General features: G+C 41.8%; 1 protein-coding gene across 1 annotated transcript in view; it reads right to left on the bottom strand.

Annotated features, from left to right (window-relative positions):
• The window catches only part of fam168b (family with sequence similarity 168 member B), a 44,973-nt gene extending 29,838 nt beyond the window's left edge, over window positions 1–15,135 (bottom strand). Inside the window, exon 1 of the mRNA XM_072572905.1 lies at window positions 15,029–15,135. The gene's annotated coding sequence lies outside the window, so the exon portion shown is untranslated. The remainder of the gene's footprint in view (window positions 1–15,028) is intronic.
• Window positions 15,136–16,139: the final 1,004 nt, after the last annotated feature.

Genomic DNA, 16,139 nt, shown 5'->3' with positions numbered 1-16,139 from the left:
AGATTGATGTTCATTCACGTGAACAGGGCTGTTATGTCAAAGGAGACCATTATTTCATCAACTTCTACCTTGGTGTCTTTGATGGTGTTTAGGACTTCTTGGGTGGAGTGAATAGAGTGGGCGTGAGTCTTCTACTAAGTGTTTTAATCTTTGGTGTAGTTCCCTGGCTAATCTATATGTTACTGTTCCAGATGGTGAGACTATGGGTCTGAGGGGAGTTCCTGGTTTCTGAATTTCAGGTAATACATAAAACAGGTGTTGGATCTGTCTAGTTTCATTTTTTTCGAAGTGAGTCTGGTTTAATTCTCCAGATTTCTGACGTTTTTTTTGAGTAGGGCTCTGATTCAGTTCTCTCGTTGTGGGGTCGGGTCTATCGCCACCTGTTGGTAAGTGTCAGTATTTGCAAGCTTTCTCAATGTCGTCTGTTTGGTTTAAAATGATTTTCAAGCATCCTGCAGGTTGGGTAATGACACTAAAGTACCAAACACAACATTGGACAAACAGGCAGAAAACTAGCCACCAGAATACATGAACATCAACTAGCCACAAAGAGACATGACACACTATCACGGGTATCCTTACATACAGATGAGGAAGATCACCACTTCAACTGGGACACACATCCATCCTAGGACATGCCAAATAGATTCATGCACAAGAATACCTAGAAGCATGGCATTCCAACCAGAATTCTATCAACAAACACATCGACTTGGACCCCATATAACATCCTCTGAGAAAAAGAAAAGGAAAGGACATCACCAACCCAAGGAAACCTAAACACAAAAGAAAGCAGGTCATAACACGAGTTCTTCACTGGAAATCCCTGATGATGCTATAGACTCAGAGTCATAGAGATGTACAGCATGGAAACAGACCCTTCGGTCCAACCAGTCCATGCTGACCAGATATCCCAACTCAATCTAGTCCCACCTGCCAGAACCCGGCTATATCCCTCCAAACCCTTCCTATTCATATACCCATCCAAATACCTCTTAAATGTTGCAATTGTACCAGCCTCCACCACTTTCTCTGGCAGCTCATTCCATACACGTACCACCTGCTGCATGAAAAAGTTGTCCCTTAGGTCTTTTTCATATCTTTCCCCTCTCACCCTAAACCTATGCCCTCTAGTTCTGGACTCCCCCACCCCAGGGAAAGAAACTTTGTCTATTTATCCTATCCATGCCCCTCATAATTTTGTAAACCTCTATAAGGTCACCACTCAGCCTCCAACTCTCCAGGGAAGACAGCCCCAGCCTGTTCAGCCTCTCCCTATAGCTCAAATCCTCCAACCCTGACAACATCCTTGTAAATCTTTTCTGAACCCTTTCAAGTTTCACAACATCTTTCTGATAGGAAGGAAACCAGAATTGCACGCAATATTCCAACAGTGGCCTAACCAATGTCCTGTACAGCCGCAACATGACCGCTCAACTCCTGTATCAATACTCTGACCAATAAAGGAAAGCATACCAAATGCCTTTTTCACTATCCTATCTACCTGCGACTCCACTTGCAAGGAGCTATGAACCTGCACTCCAAGGTCACTTTGTTCAGCAACACTCCCTAGGACCTTACTATAAAGTGTATAAGTCCTCCTAAGATTTGCTTTCCCAAAATGCAGCACCTCGCATTTATCTGAATTAAACTCCATCTGCCACTTCTCAGCCCATTGGCCCATCTGATCCAGATCCTGTTATAATCTGAGGTAACCCTCTTCGCTGTCCACTACACTTCCAATTTTGGTGTCATCTGCAAACTTACTAACTGTACCTCTTATGCTCTCATCCAAATTATTTATGTAAATGACAAAAAGTAGAGGACCCAGCACCGATCCTTGTGGCACTCCACTGGTCACAGGCCTCCAGTCTGAAAAAACACCACCACCTTGTCTTCTACCTTTGAGCCAGTTCTGTATCCAAATGGCTAGTTCTCCCTGTATTCCATGAGATCTAACCTTGCTAATCAGTCTCCCATGGGGAACCTTGTGAAACGCCTTACTGAAGTCTATATAGATTACATCTACTGCTCTGCCCTCATCAATCTTCTTTATTACACTTCTTCAAAAAACTCAAATCAAGTTTGTGAGACATGATTTCCCACACACAAAGCCATGTTGACTATCTCTAATCAGTCCTTGTCTTTCCAAATACATGTACAACCTGTCCCTCAGGATTCCCTCCAACAACTTGCCCACCACTGAGGTCAGGCTCACTGGTCTATAGTTCCCTGGCTTGTCTTTACCGCCCTTCTTAAAACAGTGGCACCACGTTTGCCAACCTCCAGTCTTCCGGCACCTCTCCTGTGACTATCGATGATACAAATATCTTAGCAAGAGGCCCATCAGTCACTTCTCTAGCTTCCCACAGAGTTCTTGGGTACACCTGATCACGTCCAGGGGATTTATCCACTTTTACCTGTTTCAAGACATCCAGCACTTCTTCCTCTGTAACTTGGACATTTTGCAAGATGTCACCATCTATTTCCCTACAGTCTATATCTTCCATACCCTTTTCCACAGTAAATGTTACCTAGGAGAAAGTGAGGACTGCAGATGCTAGAGATCAGAGTTGACAGTGTGGTGCTGGAAAAGCACAACAGGTCAGGCTGCATCTAAGGTGGAGAATCAACATTTCAGGCATGAGCCCTTCATCAAGGCTAATGCTCAAAATGTTGATTTTCCTGCTCCTCAGATGCTGCCTGACCTGCTGTGCTTTTCCAGCACCACATTCTCGACTGATGATGTTGCCTAGTATGGTGACGAAACATCTGAAAACCAACCTTCCAGCTCAGCAAGCAAACTTACATCCACAACCTCAACCTGAGCTACAAATCTTGCCAAAATACTTCTTTTATTCTAAACTCATGTTCATGAGAGATCAAGTTAGCATGCAGATGCAGTATGTGCATTGAGTAAATTGCCATAAGAAATCAGGAAGGCAAATGGAATTCTGGCCTTTACTTGCAGAGTTAGAATTCTAAAATAGAAAATTCTTCTTCTCACTATATAGAGTGTCTGAGAGGCTGTATCTAGAATGCTGTACAGTTTTGGTTCCCCTATATTAAAATATGTACTAGCATTGGAGTCAGTTGAAGAGATTCTTGGCTGATTCCTGTAATGAATGGATTGAAAGATCAAGAATGGTAAAATGGGTTAGGTGTTGATATGTTAGAATTTACAAGAATGAGGATGATCTCCACAAAACATGCTAGATTCTGAGATGCTTCACAATGTTGATTTGGGGGGGGGGGGGGGGGGTGGAGAGAGAGAGAGAGAGAGAGAGAGAGAGAGAGAGGGAAAGAAGAGTGATTTCCACTACTGGGAAATCTCAAAAAAGGTGACATAGTTACAGAATAAGGAGATACGCAGTTAAAACTGAGATGCAAGGAATTTCTTCTCCGGAGAGAATGGAATGGAATGGAATGGAATTCTCTACCCAAACTGGTTGCAGAGGTTAGATTACTGAAGTAAAGAGAACGTAGATAACGTTTGAACCATCAGGAAGTTGAGGGACATCCTGAGCTGGCACAAAAAAAAAGTTGAGGTCTGGGACAGATCAGCCATGATCTTATTGAATGACTGAACTAGCTTAAGTTGGGCTGAATGGCCAATACCTGCGCCTATTTCTTGTGTTATGGCCTTATCTCAGGAAGACACTGTTACAATACTGTCCATGTCAGTACACATGAAACAGATTTGAGATGAGGTAAATAATTTTCTCCCTTGCCTTCAAAAACAGCAGAACAGCTCTATTTGCCAAAAGGGTCAGCCAGACAACAAAGGGAGAGCTAGTACCTGAACAAAACAAATACAAATGTAAAAGTTTGAAAACTGACTAATGGGAAAACCATTAACCACAGCAAAGGGTAACAAAACAGATCATAAGAGCTACAAAAAGGGAGCATTAAAAGAAATGTGTAAACAATATTGAAACACCCCAATTTAACTACTATGTTTGGAAGTGGATATTCAGGAACAACCTCAGACCTGAAATTATCATCAGTAATATTATTAATGAGAATTAATAACATGCTAAAAAGCTATGCAGCATCAATATTTTGGTAGACAATGCAGTCAGTATGCAAGAAGATCGAAGGGAACAATTACAATAAAATCAAAGACAGCCCTCAGTAAAACTAACAAAATAAAACATCACTGAAGAATGTCAAATTCCCAGAATCAGATTGTTTCTATCACAGGGTTTTAAAGTAAATTTAAAGACTGCAAACACTCCATCTACTATATTCTAAGGTTTTGATTTTAGAAACATTCCTTAAATAGGAAAATTGTGCATAACACTTTACTATTTGAGAGAGATGACAGGGTGGAAGAAAGAAATCATAAACATGCTAGTTTAACATTTGTTTTTGAGAAATCATTGGTCAATAATTCAGGTGACAGTGAACGAATGCAATGAAATAATTCAGCTAATCACAAAACTAACATGCGCAAAGGGTATTTCATACCTGATGAACCTGATACGTCATCTTGTAGAGGTAACTGAAGTATTAACAGTCTACATTATGAGTTACATGAACTCCCAGAAGGCATTTGATAAAGTCTGTTAGTCAAAATTTAAATCCATGGATTTGAAGGCAAACTATTGATGGCACGTACACACAATTGGCAGGTAGTCTCAATGGCAGGATGTGACCCAAAACATGCTGGGACCTCTATTTACAGCATTTATTAATAACTGTGATGAAATAACCACATACCCAACTTTGCCATTGACAACATTAGACAGAATTTTAAGCAATGTAGATGACAGTGTAACATTATAAACATATGCGAATAGGTTAGAGAAATGAGCAAACCATGGCAAATGGATTTCAATGTCAGCAGATAAGTCACCCACTTTGGACCTGAAAATAGATAGGACACTTTTGAAAAGATGTAACACTTGAAACAGACAAGATCCAGAGTGACTTAGGTACTCAAATACATTCTTAGGAAAATGTTATTAACAGGTAGAGAAAATAATAAAATGGATTAATGGGATACTGGTTTCCTGTCCTGAAGTATTCCCAGGTACATTTTAAGAATTCAGTGACAGTTCATTGACCGAATTCAATTTCACAATCTGCCTTATACTCATACTCCGAGTTATTACTCCAGTGTTATAACTACTAAATTGTCTAGCTAAATTAAGTTATTGAGAAATCAGTGTGGTCTTCTAAAGAATGGGGATCTTGCAGTTCAAGGTGGATTTCTTTTGTAATTAAGATTGGAGAGCTGGAATATCAAAATAGAAAACTGTAATTTGTGACTCACCTTTAAATCTCTCATAAGTCTATTATCACATCCAATCACGTTATGGTCACTGTGATTTAGGAGTCCCCTACCATTAGATTGGTCATTAATTAAGACTTGTCATCACTAAACCTAACACGGTCCTGCTGGTTCAAGGACATAATTTTCCATGAAATGTTCTCAAAGTCATTTAAGGAATTACCTGCTTTTGGAACTAGTTACCGCAAAGGTCCCACCTTCTCAACTTATCCTCTTGCTGCGGGGTGGTGACTCTCAAATTAAACTGCCACCAGTCATCTACATCTAATGAGAGTGCAACCCTGTGATATTCTAGGACTAAAGCAACTTCAGTTACTTGTATTATGGAGCAATGGAGGTTTTGAGGTTTGGCAGTGGTGGGTGGTAGGCACTGCTTGTTTAGATCACTGCTCTAAACAATCTGGCCAGAAGCCAATATACTGCGTTATTTCATTTATACTGCATTTATAATAGCAATATAGCAGCTAAATGTTGGAAGGTGGGACAAGATATATTGCTTTTTTTTTCAAATTATAAAGATGATTTCTTTGGTTACCCTTCCACTCTTGTTCTGGCGGGTTTTGCTATCTAGAATCATACAGTATATACAACATTGAAACAGGATCTTTGGCCGTCCATCAAACATCAAACTACGCTAATCTATTTACTTGCACTAGATCCATAGGCTACTCCAACCTGGCATTTTAAGTGCTCATCCAGATGCTTCTTGAATGTTCCGAGTGTACTGGACTCTACCATCCTCTGGGGCAGCACATTCCATACATCTACCACCCTCTGGGTGAAAAAAAACATTTATCGCCGATCTCCCCTAAGCCATTTGCTCCTCACCTTAAGCTTATGCTTTTTGGTCTTAGACATATCTGCCATGGGGAAGAGATTCTCATGATCTACCCTGCTTGTGCCTCTATAATTTTATTTACCTCAAATCAGATCACCCCTCAGCCTCCTCTGCTCTAAGGAAAATAAAGCCAGCCTATCCAACTTTTCCTCTTTAGAGACTTTTCATGTTGTTGAATCCAATGATTTTTAAATTTTTTTCATCAGAAATTAAGTACGCAAATTTCTCTCACAAGCATGTGTTTCCTATGTTACTTTTAATAATTTACAATGCTCGTGCTAGCATTCACAGGGATTTTAACAAATCCAAACTAAAATTGCAACATCTATGTACTATCACTGCTCCTTAGCGATTAGCCAATAGAACCAGTTAATTTGATGACCCACATCCATACAAAAAAAAATCCAAGAAAATGTTTAATAAACCTATTGATTCTTGATATTTATTGGATCATACATTTTAAACTCTGTGTGACTAGCTGCTTTCAGTGACCTATTTTCACACTAGACCAGTATACACGCTCCAGAATGGAATTTTTATAATGTTCCAAAGTTTGCTTCTTGACATTGACCAAGGATTCGCATAATGGTGGGGAAGGGCTCGAAGTATAATCATAAACTTTGCTTTTTATGCTTGCCCATTAAATGACCTACAAGTACTGCTTAGTCTTTCAGAATCCAACACACATCAAATGCTGGTTACTAGTACTACACTCACATCACTATTTCAATGAAACAGCAACTGAAACTTGTCCACATGATTGTCAGGTCATGACTGGTTAAATTATATCAAGTACAAAAGATACTAAAAACACAACTGTGTAATTTTCAAGTTTTATAACAGTTCTGAACAAAGAATACAAAGAAAATAGCATTCCTGATATTACTGTCCAATATACACTGATATGGGTCAGTCAACAAATGGAAGGCATTCACACATTTTTGTCCACTGTAATAATGGAGCTTCCACTCCCCTTCCTCACTAAGACATTTTCAGCTTCTGCCAATTAAAGTTGGCAGAACAGACGAAATGCAGGCTCAACACAACCGGTATTGATACAACAGGACAACACAAAGGAAGAATTGCTGCAGCTTGTAGTTTCAAGAGCCTGGTCACTTTAAGCAAGTTTGCAAGACAAATCACTGCCGCATAACCCATGTCACATCTTGTTTCATCATAAGTATACTGCAAAACTGTTCATTTCTTTTCTGTAACAAGGTGTCAAAAGCAAAACAATTAAGATGGCTATATCTTCATCAATATGAAGTCAGTGCTAAGGCAAGGCAACACTCAATGCCATGTTGTATTTAATCAAATGCAAGGTGCATGCTAGATTCATGTTATACCAATGACTTGAGGAATACAGACAGCAGTAATTAGGGAGGAGCCAAAGACTGGACAAGTGAAGCCTTGCAGACACTTCAAAACAGTAGCTAACCCTTCCAACTGCAATATAAACACTACAGTGATGTCAGCAACGCTTTATGAGTCTGTACCATTCAGCTATGCAAATCCATATCGAATCCAAATCTCAGCTATTGATTACATTGAGTCATAATCTAAAACTCTGCAATCTCAAACATTGGTCCTTCTGCAATACCTACAATCAAATAGATAATCGAAAGTAGGATAGAAGGATGTAATATTGCAATTGTGCATCTTAAAGATAACCTGTAATACAAGCACAAAGTTCATGCTCTCCTGTTATTTCATCCATGCTAACAGGTAAGTGCAGTTATTCAGTGTTACGTTACTGCTGAGATTAATCAGAACTCAAGGCACATGTACATAAGCTGTAGCAAGTAGAAATTCCTACGATAGTAAAAGACTTGACTAAAGCAACCGCCATTTTCTTTTTTTGCAGCAAATTTCAAAATTTAATGTCAGCCACTTGCAGAAGTGATATCACTTCAATCATGACAGAAAACCTATGGTCCACTACACATTTAGTATTAATGCCATACAAAACGTCACATTGCAATTGTCAATCATAGTTTAAACATTGCCTTGAGTAAATTTTTAAATAAATATTTCTATACATTTATACTGAACGTTAGTTTACTGCACTTTTGTAGTCAACAGAAAACCAATTCCAATGACAATACAATCAACACAAATGGAATAGTTTGGGGAACAAATCCTGCAGAGGAATTGAACAGTTACTTTGCAGTCTTTGTGGTGGAAGACATCAGTAGCATACCAGACCTTCAAGACAGTCAGCGGCAGAGGTGAGTGTCATGACAATCACCAGGGAGAAGGTGTTGGGGAAGTTTTAAGATCCGAAAGATAAATCACCCAGACCAGATGGTCTACAGCCAGATTTCTGGAGTAAATAGCACAGCAGATTCCTCATGTATTGCTGTTGACCTTTCAAGAATCACTGGAGTTAGGGAAGGTCACAGAAAACTGGAAAGTGGCTTATGTAACACCCCTGTTTAAGAAGGTAGGGAGGCATACGACAGGAAATTATGGGTCAGTTAGCCCGACTTTGGCTGTTGGCAACATTTTACAGTCCATTATTAAGGATGAAATTATGGAGTACTTAGAAGTGCAAGATACAATAGGGCTCAATCAGGACGACTTTGTCAAGGAGATTCATGTCTGACAAATCTGTTAGAATTCTTCTGGGGAAGTACTGAGCAAGTTAGACAAAGAACAGCCAGTGGACATGATCTATTTGGATTGCCGGAAGGCCTTTGACAAGGTGCCCACAAGAGGTTGTAAAATAAAACAAGAGCCCATGGCAGTAGGGGCAAAGGTAGAGGCAGGGATAGAGGATTGGCTGACTGGCAAAAGGCAGGCAGTGGATATACAGGGTTTTTTTTCAGGATGGTAGCCAGTAACAGTTCACAGAGGTCAGTGTTGGGACAGCAACCGTTCATATTATACATTAATAATCTGAATGAAGGAGCTGAGGGCATTGTTGCAAAGTTTGCAAATAACACAAAGATAAGTCTTTCCAAACATACGGGGACTGCCATAATGTTAAGGGTTTAGATGGAGAGGAATTTGTTGAGTGTGTGCAAGAAAATGTTCTGATTCAGTATGTGGATGTACCCATTACAGAAGGGGCAAACTTGACCTACTCCTGGGTGACTGAGGTGTCAGTGGGGGAGCACTTTGGGGCCAACGATCATAATTCTATTAGTCTTAAAATAATAATGGAAAAAGATAGACCAGATCTAAATGTTGAATGTCTAAATTGGAGAAACGCCAATTTTGACGGATTAGGCAAGATCTTTCAAAAGCTGACTGGGGGTAGATGTTCGCAGGTAAAGGGACGGTTGGAAGATGGGAAGCTTCAGAAATAAGATAACGAGAGCCCAGAGAAAGTATATTCTTGTTAGGGTGAAAGGAAAGGCTGGTAGGTGTAGGGAATGCTGGATGACTAAGGAAATTGAGGGTTTGGTTAAGAAAAAGAAGAAAACACATGTCAGGTATAGATAGGATAGACCGAGTGAAGCCTTTGAAGAGTTTAAAGGCAGTAGAAGTGTACTTAAGAGAGAAATCAGGAGGACAAAAAGGGGACATGAGATAGCTTTGGCTGTGTGCGTGTGCGTGGGAAATTGTGTCTCACAAACTTGACTGAGTTTCTTGAAGTAACAAAGAGGATTGATGAGGGCAGAGCGGTAGATGTGATCTATATGGACTTCAGTAAGTTGTTCGACAAGGTTCCCCATGAGAGACTGATTAGCAAGGTTAGGTCTCATGGATTACAGGGAGAACTAGCCATTTGCATACAGAACTGGCTCAAAGGTAGAAGTCAGAGGCTAGTGGTGGAGGGTTGTTTTTCAGACTGGACGTCTGTGACCAGTGGAGTGCCACAAGAATCGGTGCTGGGTCCACTACTTTTTATCATTTATATAAATGATTTGGATGTGAGGATAAGAGGTATCGTTATTACGTTTGCTGATGACACAAAAATTGGAGGTGTTGTGGATAGCAAAGAATGTTACCTCAGATTACAACAGGACCTTGATCAGATGGGCCAATGGGCTGAGAAGTGGCAGATGGAGTTTAATTTGAGGTGTTGCATTTTGGGAAAGCAAATCTTAGCAGGATGAACACACTTAATGGTAAGGTCCTAGGGGGTGTTGCTGAACAAAGAGACCTTGGAGTGCAGGTTCATAGCTCCTGGAAAGTAGAGTCGCAGGTAGATAGGATAGTGAAGAAGAGGTTTGGTATGCTTTCCTTTATTGGTCAGAGTATTGAGTACAGTAGTTGGGACGTCATGTCGGACATAGGTTAGGCCACACTTGGAATATTCGATGCAATTCTGGTCTCTTTCCTATCAGAAAGATGTTGTGAAACTTGAAAGGGTTCAGAAAAGATTTACAAGAATGTTGCCAGGGTTGGAGGATTTGAGCTATAGGGAGAGGGGGAAATAGGCTGGGGCTGTATTCCCTGGAGCGTCGGAGGCTGAGGGATGACGTTATAGAGGTTTATGAAATCATGAGGGACATGGATAGGATATACAGACAAAGTCTTTTCCCTGGGGTGGGCATAGGTTTAGGGTGTGAGGGGAAAGATATGAAAGGGATCTAAGGGGCAACTTTTTCATGCAGAGGGTGGTACCTGTATGGAATGAGCTGCCAGAGGAAGTGGTGGAGGCTAGTACAATTTCAATGTTTAAAAGGCATCTGGATGGGTATATTAATAGGAAGGGTTTGGAGGGATATGGGCCAGGTGGGACTCGATTAGGTTAGGATAGCTAGTTGGCATGGACAAGTTGGACCGAAAGGTATGTTTCCGTGCCATACATGTCTATGACACTAAGTGGAGGGACATGTTATACTAAGGAATGGAGAACCTGCAGAAGGATTTGGACATGCCAGAAGAATGGGCAAAGATGTGGCAGAGGGGACACAATGTGGGAAAGTGTAAGATTATGTACTTTGGTAGGGGAAAAAAAGAGACTATTTTATAAATGGGGACAGGCTATAGAAATGTGAAGCACCAAGGGACTTAGGATTCTCTTTAGGTTAACATGCAGATTAAGTTGACAGTTAATGCAGCAAATGAAATGTCAGCATTCATTTCAAGAGAGCTAGAATACAAGAGTGGAACTGCACTGTGGAAGCTGTATAAAGCTCTGTTCACACCACACTGAGAATATTGCGAATTATTTCAGACCCAGTATCGAAAAGGGGATATGCTGGCATTGGAGGGGCTCCAAGGGAGATTTACAACAATGATCCCAAGGACGAGGGGCTTGACATGAGGGAGCTGTACCCTGAATTTAGAAATGAGAGAGGGGGGAGGAATCTCATTGAAACTTACAGAATACTGAGATATTTGGATTGAGTGGACATGGAGAAGATGTTTCCACCAGTAGGACAGACTGGAACCCAAGAACATGACCTCAGAATATCAGGATGACCTTTCAGAAATAAGGTGAGGAGGTACGTCTTCAGCCAGAGGGTGGTGAGTCTGTGGAACCCACTGCTGCTGAGGCTTTATGGCCAAGTCATGGAGTGCATTTAAGACAGAGAGAGAAATGTTCGAGAGAGAAAGTTATTCAAAGCATCACCTAAAAATACAATATCAGGAGACACTACATCTAGCTCTTCTGGGGAAGAGAGACAAGGGACCAAAGAACACAAAACAAAAACAAAGTTGTACGAAAGTCAACCTACCCCTCACTTTGCTGACCACACTACTTCAAAGAAGAGTCTCGACAGTCAAATGACAGATGTACAAACATGAAAGCTCTCATTTTCTTACCACATAAACATGCTAATTATGAGGAAGAAGAGAAATCTGAACCTCAAATTGACAAAGATTTATAGATACTACCACTAGAATTTCAGTGGTGCACAATGGTGAGTGGCAGCACGACTGCAAAACAAACCAAAGAACTTATTTGACAACCGCAACGTGATCTGTGCAAAAATCAAAGTATTGATAATTTTTATATCCTGTTTTGGAAAAATACGCAGTGAACAAGAGCGATACTAACCTAATGGTAAGCTAAAATCAAGAATTCTCCAGGCTGTGAACAATGGACCATTCGAATTTCCCCATTTCAAATTAAAAGATACTGTTAAATAAGGCTATAGAACTAAATTGAGGTAAAGTACAGCTATGACCAAATTGAATAGTGGAAACTGTACAATAAGCTAACAAGCCAAAGTCCCCCAAACAGAATTGAGGGCGACATCAATTTTCAACTTAGATTTTGAACATGAACAGGATCCTTCTTTGTTGTTTTCTGGAACAGCATATTCCAAATTTATTTTCTACACCGTCAGCAATTTTTACCTTTTAGACACAAAGATTTGTCTTAGGAATAGACAACTGTTTGGTCCCTCTAGCCCGCTCTATTGTTCAATAAGATCAGAGCTAATTTGATTTTGGCCTCAACTCCATTTTATAACCAACCCCTATGAATCTTAGATATTTTTGGATTAACAAGGGAGTCAATCTATATTTGCCTTGAAAATATTCCAGGATCTCATGCACCATTCTTTGGAAAGAGTTCCACAAATTCAATCGACTGACCATAAAAATGTCTCATTTCCACCTCCAATGGCAGATCCATTATTTATAAACTGTATCACCTAATTCTAGTCTCTCCCACAGGTAAGGAACATTCTTTCAGCATCCACCCTGTTGAGCCCCCTCCGTTATACGTTTCTTATAAAAGTTTCAATTACAGCACCACTCAATCTTCTCAACTCGAACAGAAACAACCCCAGTTCAGTCCAGTCTTTCCTTAAGTTAGCCCTTGCATTCCAGTTATCAGTTGAGTGAACCTTTGCTGAACTGTTAACTCATTTATATCCTTTCCTAAAAAAACTCAAAACTGTATGCAGTAGCTCAGATGCTGCCTCACTAAAGTACTGTGCAATTGCAGCAAAAGTGCCTACTTTCACAACCCACTGCCCTCACATTCCATTTACCACCTGAATTGCTTGATGTACCCGCATACTAAGTTTGAGGTTCACATACCAAGACTCCCAGATCTCTTTGTACTTCGTATCTGCAATCTCAGTCCAGCTATATAACGATGCATTTCTCTCCTTCCTGCCAAATGGACAACTCACATTTACCCAAATTATATGCCACCTGCCAAATTTTTGCCCATTTGCTTATCTAGACCCTGTTGCAGATTAGTGTTTTTCACATCGCACTTTGATTAGTATCCTTAAGTTTATCAGCAAATCTAGCTACCATCGATTCAATTCATTCACCTTCCTATTCATTGAGATAAAATATCAAAACTCCAACTGAACCCTATGACACTATACACGTCAAAAACTCCAAATACAACTGATCAGTACCACACAAATTTTTTTTTAAAAGTGCTTTGCAAATTACTGTAAAACAATGTGTTTATCCCTTTACTGGAAGCAAAAATGGAAAATAAAAAGCAAAATGGCATTTATAATTCTGGTGGAGATTTTATTATTGACACAAACTGCAAATAGATTGACAAAACGTAATTGACCTGAAATGACCACTTTGTTTTTCTCTATCAAAGCTGTCAAACTTACTATTTCCAGTAATTTTCACTCTCATTCTAAATTAATGCCAGGGTCTGCAATTAACTGATTTCCATCTTCATAGAATCCCTACAGAGCAGAAGCAGGCCATTCGGCCCATCGAGTCTACATCGCCCCTCTGAACAGCATCCTAACCCAGACCCATTCCCCAACCTGTCCCCACAAGCCTGCATTTCCCACGGCTATTCGGCCTCCCCGACATATCTTTGGACACTATGGGCAATTTAGCATGGCCAATCCTAGGTGAATGCCCTCTGCACCTACCATTCCCTCACCATGGCCCATCTTTGGGCTATGGGAGGAAGAGCTGAAAATAGGTTGCTGGAAAAGCGCAGCAAGTCTGGCAGCATCCAAGGAACAGGAGAATCGACGTTTCGGGCATAAGCCCTTCGAAACCGGAGCAAACCCACGCAGACACGGACAGAATGTCCAAATTGCACACAATCACCCGAAAGTGGAATCGAACCCACTGCTAGGCATCAGTGCTAGTCACTGAGGCACCGTGCCGCCCATTTGCTCAATAGCAAATGCAGTGTATTTCTTTTCTGACCGCTGTAAGTGGTGATCCTTCAAAAACCGCAGACGATCAAAACAACGTTGTGTGTTTCGACTGGGGACGTGAGGCTCAAGATGTCAAAACAAGAGCTGTCGACAACAACAAAGCAAAGTGGGAGCAAATAAAAAAAAACGGCGGGGGGGGGGGGGTTGGGGAAGAGAGAGAAGAGAAGTGGTGGCATTGAAGTATGAACAGAAAATCCCTCTTCTATGCAACATCGGTAAATCTCAATTCCTCCCCACCCCAAACAAATCCACCAGCCGGTCTGAACCATTTGCGAGGCCGACGCTGTGCGTGACAAGTCAGGAAGCAGTCAATTGTCAATGGCTGCAAACAGAGGCTGGGAACGAGGGAGGGAGGGAGGGAGGGAGGCAGCGCGGACATTGCAAAGGAAACACCTCCCTCTCTCCCCGCCCCGCTCCACAATAACCATCGCCATAGAGGACGCCCGAAACAACAGCCTTTTCCCCCAAAACAAGGCCCGAAAAGGATGGGAGGGCTCGAGGAAATAACACCAGCAGCAGCAGCAGCAGTACACCGCAGTACACCACAGCTCCCCACCCCCCCCCTCATCCCCGGGGAAATCAGCCATCCGCAGAGCCCCCGGGGGCCCACCATCCGAGGGGAAGGTGGTGGTTGGAGAGGTGGACAGAGGGGGCGGGCTCGCCAGGCCCCGGTGTCAAAGTGACGATCAAAATGACAACGGACCCGGGACCCCCCCGACAATCGGACGGCGGAGGCAACGAAACGGAGAGGCCCGGATTCTTCCCCTCCCCCGGGGTGTCAGCGATCGCAGCCACGGGCCGGAGAAAGTGGGGGAGGGGGCAACCCACCCTGACTGAACGATTCCAGCGATGCAGACTCTCCTCTCTCACTCCGCCTCACATCAGCGACGCTGCGCAACAACTGCAAGCTTTCCCCCTCCCCCCCTTCACTTGCCTCACTCCTCCTCACCTTCCCGCCGCCACTTCCGGCCAGCCCGTGCTTGTCCACGCCCCTTCCGGGCCTCACGCTGACGTCAGGTGGGCGGGTCCAGCTGGTGACGGCGGCAACAATAACATCGAGCGCGGTGGCAGAGGTAGAAAGTGCGAGAAGGATCCAGCGTCGTCTGTGCAGAGCGTGAGAAGGGAAGGGGTGAAAATGACCGCCGATAGCCGCAACGTGAAACTGCCTCCGAAATTTGAAAGAAGACGGTTTAGAACTGATGAGTTTTTATTTCGTATATTTTATGTCATGATACACCTCGAGAGCAGGTGGGGCTTGAACCCTGGATCTGAATTAGAACCACTAACACTACACCACCACAGCACAAATGGTTGGGTTTTGGTACTGTAGAAAAAAAAAGGAAGAGGGACAATAGGACAATGAATGGTATTGATTTTTGGACAATCTGACTACCTGCTGCAGTTTTCCCATTACTTCAGGCACTGATGGAGACCATTTGGCCTCTCAGTGTCCCATGTCAGCTTTGTAGAAACGAATTTAAGTTTAATTTTTATCTTTTTAACTGTCAGCTTTCCATATGGCAATCCAGTCAATCTTTTTCCTTCACTTAATCCCCAATGTTTGGCCAGTTTTCTGTTCAAATCCTCAATTGTCTCACACAAATGGTCAACATTTTACAGCTTATTACTGCTGGCTAAACTACACTTTATGTCCACAGTGTGTTTTGCCACCACCTAATCAGAACAGAACAATTTTTCCTTCTGTCAGAACTTACTTGGGAATGTTGCGCCAATAATCATGCACCACTGTTCCACACATCATCACAAGATGTGTAAACATATAAAACTCAGAATGAGGCCAGCAGCATCCAATTTGCTTGACTGACTGCTTTTTTCAATAACAGTAAAAGACAAAAAGATCTGAATCTGCTTAACATTCAATGAGATTATGGCTGATCAGATAACCCCCAATTCTGTTTTTATGCCTTATCCGCATAGC

This window comes from Chiloscyllium punctatum, chromosome 6 (genome assembly GCF_047496795.1).
Source record: "Chiloscyllium punctatum isolate Juve2018m chromosome 6, sChiPun1.3, whole genome shotgun sequence".
Lineage (NCBI taxonomy): Eukaryota > Metazoa > Chordata > Chondrichthyes > Orectolobiformes > Hemiscylliidae > Chiloscyllium > Chiloscyllium punctatum.
Note: the sequence above shows the minus strand (reverse complement) of the source record. Positions and strands in the feature narration are given on the sequence as shown.